This window comes from Lytechinus variegatus, chromosome 4, assembly GCF_018143015.1.
Source record: "Lytechinus variegatus isolate NC3 chromosome 4, Lvar_3.0, whole genome shotgun sequence".
In the NCBI taxonomy this organism is placed as follows: Eukaryota; Metazoa; Echinodermata; class Echinoidea; order Temnopleuroida; family Toxopneustidae; genus Lytechinus; species Lytechinus variegatus.
In genome coordinates this window covers 20,755,058-20,764,143 of record NC_054743.1, presented here as the reverse complement: position 1 = coordinate 20,764,143, position 9,086 = coordinate 20,755,058, and the positions used below count along the sequence as shown (strand labels likewise).

The 9,086-nt window shown below is 36.3% G+C and overlaps 1 long non-coding RNA gene across 1 annotated transcript; it reads left to right on the top strand.

Annotated features, from left to right (window-relative positions):
* Positions 1–4,870: 4,870 nt before the first annotated feature.
* LOC121412599 lies at positions 4,871–7,145 on the top strand. Its single transcript, XR_005969640.1, has 3 exons — positions 4,871–4,909; positions 6,348–6,467; positions 6,949–7,145. It is a non-coding gene; the product is annotated as an uncharacterized LOC121412599 (long non-coding RNA).
* Positions 7,146–9,086: the final 1,941 nt, after the last annotated feature.

Here is a 9,086-nt window from a genome sequence, read left to right as displayed (position 1 = left end):
TTTGGGACACAAAAGAAAGAAATTAAGGGAGGAAGATCGAAATATAAAACTATGATATTATATTCTGAAAAATATTTTTGTCACTCTTGTACATTAACATGTTAACGTTGTTTAAGATAAGAGTTCCACACTTACCAGATAGGTGCCTTGAACAAGTCGATGAACTGATGAAGATGAACAGTCCTTGCTTGCTTTCCCTTTGAAGCTGGGATCACAACTGACGATCCATTGAGCAGTACCAGCTGTATTTATTTGGGATTATTTGTACTAGAGGGAATGTGGTGCGTATAACAAACGTGGCAGATCTGGAACATCGTGGTTGTTAAATATTGTCGATACACATTATAAAACAATGATCGAAGAGATTGATTTCAACCGAAAGCGCGTGAGTTTGAATTAACAATATCAATGTTCCAGATCTTGTCGAAAGATTGTGATGTACGTGCATAGTGATTACAAGATCAACAAATGAAAACTTTTTGTTTGATAAAGATGATGTAGAATTTCGCACATTTGAAGGAGTGGGTACATTACCATTTTGTAGATGTTTGTATTTGAAAGAACAAAAATAAAACAGTAAGAATTATACGCATATCATGGAGTAAATAATGTCAAAACTTGGTTTTATTTAGATTTTTTGATTTTTTATAGGGGTGCGTGCTGATTCGGAAAAAAAAATGGAGAACCCCCCAAAAAAAAAGGTTTCACTACAAAACGTGGGTGATTCTGGCTACCTTTTTACCTACCAGATTTCCAGGGGTGCTCTGCCTATATATGGAGCAAAACACACACACACCACCCCCAGGCAAATCTTGGGGGTTAGTACCCCAGCACTCCCGCTTCCCAGGGCCATAATTCCATGAAAAACACAAGAAAAACATGAGAAACCTAACCTTCGAAAACACACCGGATGGTGTTCTGATGATGATCAGTAGTAATGAGGGGCCAGGCATGCCATATGGGGCGAAATTTAAAGAAACAAATGCAAGCGAGCGAAGCAAGCATGCAGAAAAAATGATGACGGTGGTGAGTATAATGATGATGGTGATGGTGGTGGCGATGATGATGATGGTGATGATGATGGTTGTGGTGATGATGATGATGATGATGGTGGTGGTGGTGATGATGATGATGTGGTGGTGGTGGTGATGATGATGATGATGATGATGGTGTGCCTTGGTGGTGATGATGATGATGGTGGTGGTGGTGATGATGATGATGAAGAAGAAGATCATGAATTTGAGGTACAAAATTTATTTCGTCCGCCCGGTGTCCCCAGCCCCTATCCCCAGGATTTCTGCCCATGCCGATCACAGTCCTAGAAGTTATCAATGAAACTGCAATCCACGAGCAAGGGATAGCCAGGGCCCCGTCTAACAGTGCTACGATCGATCCGATCAACCACAACTATGGAAAGCTGGCAACATCAACACGATCAATATCTAAAATGCATGTTTAATCAAAATATTTACTAAATGTGATGTAAAATCATATACATTCATTGTTTTCTTAATGATTCAGTGAGCTTCTCTTTGTTTACAAAAACATCATGCAAATTTCCTTGAGAAAAAAAAACATATTGTTGGATTTCCATTTAGTTTGAGATGATCATATCAATCGTAAATCTTTCTGAGACGGGGCCTGGTCGATATAGAAAATAAACAAAACGATCGAACTGTTTAGAATGAGTTTCACTTCCAGTGCATATTATGCACTCTTGTCTGGTTATTATCTTTCATAACATATATATATATATATATTTGCTTGGTTAATCCAAATGGATGTTGATTGGCATATACTCAACGGCTCATGAAGTGAAAAGTTTTTTTAAGAACTTCAGAAGTTTTAAGAGCTTAAGAAGTTCTTTTAAAAACTTTTTGAATACATAGTAATTATATTCTGGGAGGTATCTTTCTGCGTTGGTGATAATACCATCTCCACCAGCAACAACAACAAATGCAATATCGCCAACATTACCATCACCATGCACCACTATCACCACCTCATGAACACCACCATCGCTGCCGCCACCACAACCATATACACCGCCACAAACATACCACCAACAATGCAAAATAGCAACAGCAATTACAACAACAACTGTGTCGCTAATAACCCTAACCACTGTCATCATCAACACCAATGATATATAAAAGTGTAAGCAAAAAAAACAACAAATATTCTGCATGAGGTGAGATTACAATGATGGCGATTAATATACAATAAGATAGTCATGTACAGCAACAACAATTTTACTACTCAGGGGCGGATCCAGGATTTTGAAATAGGAGGGGCGCCAGCGGCGAGGGAGCGAAGCGACCGAGCGGGGGGAGGGTGTGGGAGGGGGGATACCCCCCTCTCACGGCAAGGACTTTTTCAAAAATCATGTCCAAAAGTCGTATTTTGACTAGATCTAGCCCTTGAAATTGACTACATTGTACCAATCCAGTAAATATAACCATCCCAAAAAAAAAAAAAAATCCGGCGAAAATAGGGGGGGGGGGGGCGCGCGCGCCCGGGGCGCCCCCCTCTGGATCCGCCACTGCTACTTCTACTACTACTACAAGCCTACGTACTGCTGCTGCTACTACTGCTACTACTACTACCGTGCATGCTGCTACTATACTACTACTACTACTACTACTACTACTACTACTACTACTACTACTACTACTACTACTACTACTACTACTACTACTACTACTGCTACTACTGCTACTACTACTACTACTGCTGCTGCTACTACTACTACTACTACTACTACTGCTACTACTACTACTACTACTACTACTACTACTACTACTACTACTACTACTACTACTACTACTACTACTGCTACTACTGCTGCTACTACTACTACCACTACTACTACTACTACTACTACTACTACTACTACTACTACTACTACTGCTACTACTACTACTACTACTAGTAGTAGTAGTAGTAGTAGTAGCAGCAGTAGTAGTAGTCTACTACTACTACTGCTGCTACTACTACTACTACAGGCCTACGTACTGCTGCTGCTACTACTGCTACTACTATTACTACAACTACTACTACTTCTACTATACCACCACTACTTCCACAGAAGCAAAAACAACAACAACACCAACACCAACGAAAATATATACTGTAGTGATTGTTAATTGGATCGATATAACTGAAATGATTGACAGCATTTTAGATTTAATACTTTAAACTTTAATACTGAAAACATTTTGTTGGTTCATTTTGGCAACGTTCACATGGTGCATATATTTGCACATTTAATGTCTACACCAGAATCGCTCAATTTGCACATTTACACGACAAATAATGCGAATGATCAGACTTTACTCAGCTTCTCCAATACCACGTGTTTTACTTTTAATGACAACAGAAGATCTTGATTAATATTTACAAATTTACAAAATATAACAAACTACTTCGTACATTTTAATTAAAAAGAAATGGCATGCACTTCGGATTTTAATTTGGGGGTTTGATACTGGTGATGGCGTCGCAGCCATGTTATTGACATTAGTTATGCCGACCAACGTCACTTCACAAAAAAGTCTAATTGCAATGAAGAAGATGAAGGAGAAGACTGACGAAGAAAAGAAAAAAATGGAAGCATATGGAACCCATATTTTATATATATATATATATATATATGGGTGGGTTCCATATGCTTCGAACACAATCGGTATTCTTCGAAAGGGGCGGGTATGACTGTCAAAAATATTTTTCCATTTATCCGTTTAGTCTCCGTGAAACAATAATCAAGAAAATTGCGATTATAAAAATGGTGGTCAATGATGATACCAGATACCATCCATCATGATGTTCTTAATGGTCTACACCTCATTATCACACGATCATCCTTGTCATATGATAGGCCTATATAATAATAATATATAATGTTCTTCCATAATCTGGGTGCATGGGGCGGGGGTATCACTATGCCGCCCCACCTCTATAGGATCTATATAACACTCGGCACGGAACAAGATCTTGTTGCCTTAAGTTCTATGTGACAGAGGCAGTAGCGGACCGTGACCCGGACGAGACAAAGCATTGGGGGGGGGGGGGCACTGCATTGTATTAAAGTTACTATTATGGTAACTTTTCCATCCAATGGTAACAAATATTAAGTCTCAATAGCCAATCAAAATCAAGGATTTCATGATAGATACCATTATATACCACTAAAATAGATGGCCCCATGGCTAACTACTAGTATTTTTTTTATTCCCGCCCGTCAATCCACCGCCCCGGCCAGTCCCACCCACCTTTGCCGGTATCAGCCCGATTCAGCCGGTTCAAACTTATTTTGAATTTCAATTGTTGCTTTTTCAGTATCTTAATTTTTACTTGTAAAGTAATTAAGGTTAAAGATTGACCGATACTTTGAAAAATGATTATTTCGCATCAGTTCGATAATCCGTCCATATAGGCCATCTACAGGGTGTGTCAGAGATACGATCTTACGTATACGTAAGCTCCCGAAGGGAGCTAGAGAGGCAACTCTTTTTGCGCGTTTTTGATTTTCCATAGGTTTTGTACATAACAAACATGGCTGCCATTTGTCCAATTTGAAGGTTGATTTTGGAAGGTCAATGTTTAATTCATGAGTAATGACGTCAAAATACGCACAATGCACTTGTATGATTTGATAAAACGCTAATGTTTTATTCATGTCCTCATGCATTAAACATTTTTTTCCGTCCCACAATTCCCTACGATATCTGTGCGAAGTGTCGTTCTTTTTTATTCTGCGAAATTCAACTTTTTGAAATACAATAGCAAGTCTAATTATCTGTTTTTAGAATTGATGTTCGAAATCATGATTTCTGAGTGAACTTCAATGGAGCAGAAAATCTTGGAGGAAACATTAATATCAATCTAATGACATTCCATAGGAATAAAAGTAAGTTAAGTTCAATTTTTTAATTTGATCTTAGTTGAAATTGTAATGTGTTTGCTGGGGTTCGGCGTCGCATGCATGGCTTTATGTGCAGTTTACAATGCAAACCACAATTTCCATATTTCCATTTCTTTTTCCTGTCCTGATCCCAAATAAGTCTGAAATCTGACTGACATATTTTCTCAGAAAATAATATAGTTTTTCGTAGAACTAAGTTGGTTAATTGGGATGCTTCATGTCCGCCCTTATTAAATCTGTATTTCAGTTCTTAATGTCAAATATCAGGGGTAGATGTGGACTTGTTTTAACGGCAAAGCCAAAGCTGCATCAAAATTAAGCCAAATACGGTATATAGCCAGAGCGGGATGCGGACTTTGATATCGCCGGTGCCAGCCGGCTGCGAAATTACCGATGTAGGTTAGGTCATTAGGTGTTGGAAATTAATTGTCAAACAAGCTTGAGTTGAAATTTCAAGTTATAGGCCATGGGCCTCGTACTGATTTTTCGACACCGCTATTTCAATATAATTATCTTTATTTAAAATGAAACGAAATTAAATCTAAATGAACTGAATCTGTTTGGAATGATACTGGTAGATTTTTGGCATGCCATGCCATGGTCATGGAATGATTTGAGACAGTCACAGATGTTAACGTTTTTCCTTTTTTAAATAAAAGTAAGGCCCTAGGATAGGTCTAACTTAGATATAGATTTAAAAAAATAAAATTCTAGATCTGTCTGGTTTGACTTTTTTTCTACAAAGATTTAAGTTCACTTTATTTTAGTTCCTGGCTGGACCATTGGACTAAAATATAATTAGCCTAGCAACGGAGTTTAATGATTCTTTTTTTTCGGGGGGGGGGGCAACATTTATTTGTCAGGGTTCAAACTTCTCAATTGTTTTTTGGAAGGGTTGAGAAAATTTATAGTGCCCTATTTTGAATTCTTTAAGTATAAGGCTAAGCAGAGAGAGTGGCTGATCCAATTGATTTATCTCATGTCCTCACTTGATGTGAAAGGCAAAGGGTCATTTAAACCTGCCAGCAAGTGAGCTAACCCTTTCTAAGATAAAAATCAAACTTAAAGAGGAACTCACTTGACATAGAGATTCAAATCAGACATGTTTATAGATGAGTGCAAAAAATTTAATGATCGTCTCGCACTGATGAATGAGCAAGAGCCATATTATCACACAAATGATAATTATCCTACATCTGTCCAAGTTGGCTTGGTGTATATTTATATTGAAGATTGACAAAAGACCTCACTATAGTAGGCCACGTATGCTTGAACCATTTAGTTTTTGGTCAAGACCTGCTTTTTTTTCTACTTGGGAAGTGTGAAAGCTGGAAACTCTGAAAAAATTGTTTTAAGAGAGGAATTTTGTTTATCACTTTTGAAATTTTTAACTGTAAAGTATTGTATGTATATTGAATTGCAGATCCAATGGGATCCAGTTCTTAGCAGTCCCAGCCTAGTCAGAAGTACAAAGTCAAATACCATTTGCACATCACCAAGAGGTACAATCTGATGAGTAACAGGATATCTAAAAGCTTGCCAGGTATGCTTGTTTTCATAAAAACTATTTTTCTGAATCATGTTATCCCATAAAATAAAGCTCCATGATGAGATAATATTCTTTTGGATTCAGATTCACCAGTATTTCCATTATCATCAATGCATACTTATTGTCCATGTCTCTTAGCTATATTAATCATATATAAAATCACTTTAAAACTCAGTTACTCCGAAGACAGAAATAAAAAAGGACAAAATATTGAGATTGATCTTTCGATATATATATTTGAATGGGTTTCCATACTTAATAAAAAAAAAGTTGTATGAATAATGATCTATAATAGTGATCTATTATTTTTATCTGGCAACATAAGTTACTACATGTGCATTTTCTAAATAATATTGCATGGAAGAGTAGGGGCTCATAAAAAGTTTAAAACTTCTAAATAAACTGGACTAGGTGAGTAAGAATAATTCATATCAACAGCTCATTTTGTTCCTTTCTCTTTTTGTTTACTATGCAGGTTTCACAGGCAGTTTGAGTATCACCAGGGCACATCAAGAAGAAATATGAAGGTCAGGTTCATAACAAGCAGTTACTTCATTGCAATTACAGATTTTAAAAAAATGAATGAATTTAAATAAATGTGTCAATACGTATTGTATGTTGCTTAAACTACACATCTGTTGAAAAAAAAGGATTAGATGGAGTATAGATATTTAGGTCCATAGGTTTCACACACGATTAAAATATTTTTCCAAAGGGCACACTTATCCCCCCCCCCCTTTATTAATGTTCTAATCATCTACATGTAGTACTTATAGTAGTGAAAGCACTTTGAATAATATTAGTAGTTTGAAAGGGATAGGTTGTATTCTTGTAATCTAAACAATGCAGTATGGGCCTTTACTGAGGTCTGGGCTATGTAACATACATGCCTACAGACATATAAAAGGTGATAAAAAATAATGGATTTTCATTGAAAAAAATGTGCGTAATAAAAACAATGTGACAGAACAAAGGGCGAAGAAATCACTCTCAGTCCTGGACCCCAATTCATTAAGACTAACCACTATTCTAACTTTGAAATTCTGGTAATTACTATGGAAACATTAAAGCAACAGATAAAAATTGGAGTTCCCATGCTAGTTACATTTGGGGCCAATTTACCATAATTGAAGTCCTTTTGAAACAAGAAACTGTATGTATTGCTGGACATTAAGCTGTTGAATTCATTTTCTGGGGGAAGTGAAAAGTTGCACTTTTTTTTTAAAATCTCTTTGTTTTTGTAACACTGTATTGTCGATGTCCCGTATAATGAACTAGATTAGCTCTGCAAATAAAATAATTTGTTGAAAATAGAACACAGCTCTAGCAGCACTTCACAACAATAGACAATAAGCAACTTTGTTACTGATTTACTAATGTGCAGATTTGGGAAGGCACTCTTTAGAGAAATGTGGCAATGTGCTCCCCTTTTTTATGAAGTGTCCCCGATTAGATTAGCATGCTATTTCTTGTCAGCAAATGCTGAAAAAATGATTTGATATTTGAGTAACTGACTTTGAGAGAGAGGTATATTGATAATCTTTTTATTAATGGCATCCTTCAGTTGCCCCCCCTTATATTGACTATGTAAAGCTTATCAATAACTATGTAATTGAATATACGTACTTGTTTTTTTTTTCTTTTTTTTCTCTAGATTTTACCAAAAAAATACATCCCCTCTCTTGTAATATCCTTGCAATTTCTGTTGCACTCATTATAGGCATTTTGCTGATGTAATATGATGCTTTGGTGAGAAAAAAGAGAAAAAATATTTTTATCATGTATTCAAAAATTTATTATTTAATAAAGATTTTAATTTGAAATATTACTTTCTAATCTTGATATTCGTGATTTACTTAATCCACCAATTTATATTGCGTGAAAGATATGTGATGATGATGTTATTGCTACCAAACTGTGTTGTGATGAAATGGCACTAAAGATTACTTCTTTATGATTGGAATATGATGGTGCTACTGATTGATTGATTGATTCTGTATGTCGTGTATCCATGGGTATAATACTAATACAACAGGTATTTAGTATCAAAGTAACATGTGTGGCAAGATAGCCCATAAAAGCCATTGCAGCAGGGCATACTGTGACATTCTGGTGCAGCCGAATTAAAGACATGAATGACTTTGATTTAAAAGTGGGATAGAAATAAAAATGAAATGAGAATAATATTGTTTGCTCGCATGATTATGTTGAATGTGTGTGTGTTGGAAGAGAGAGAGAGAGGGGGGGGGGGGTGGGCAGGTACAAATTTTTTATTTTATTTGGAAGTGACCTTTAAGATAGCCTTGATGAGAGCAAATACATGGGGGGTACTGGGCTCTCTTTTGCTCCCATCCCAAACTCAGACTTAAAAAAAAAATCTTCATAAGATTTGCACCAGATTGTTCATTTCAATTTCAAAATAAAGACAAAATGACCTGATTGCTCTCTTGCTCAGATCATTTTAAGTATTTACCCCACCCCCCAAAAAAAATAATAAACAAACATTTGTGGCTATTCATGATGTGTAATGAAAATAATGGGCAGTGATGAATAGAGCAAGCAGATCCCTAAGTTTAATCCTACTAATGGATCTCTTGTAAGCTTCCAAAATGT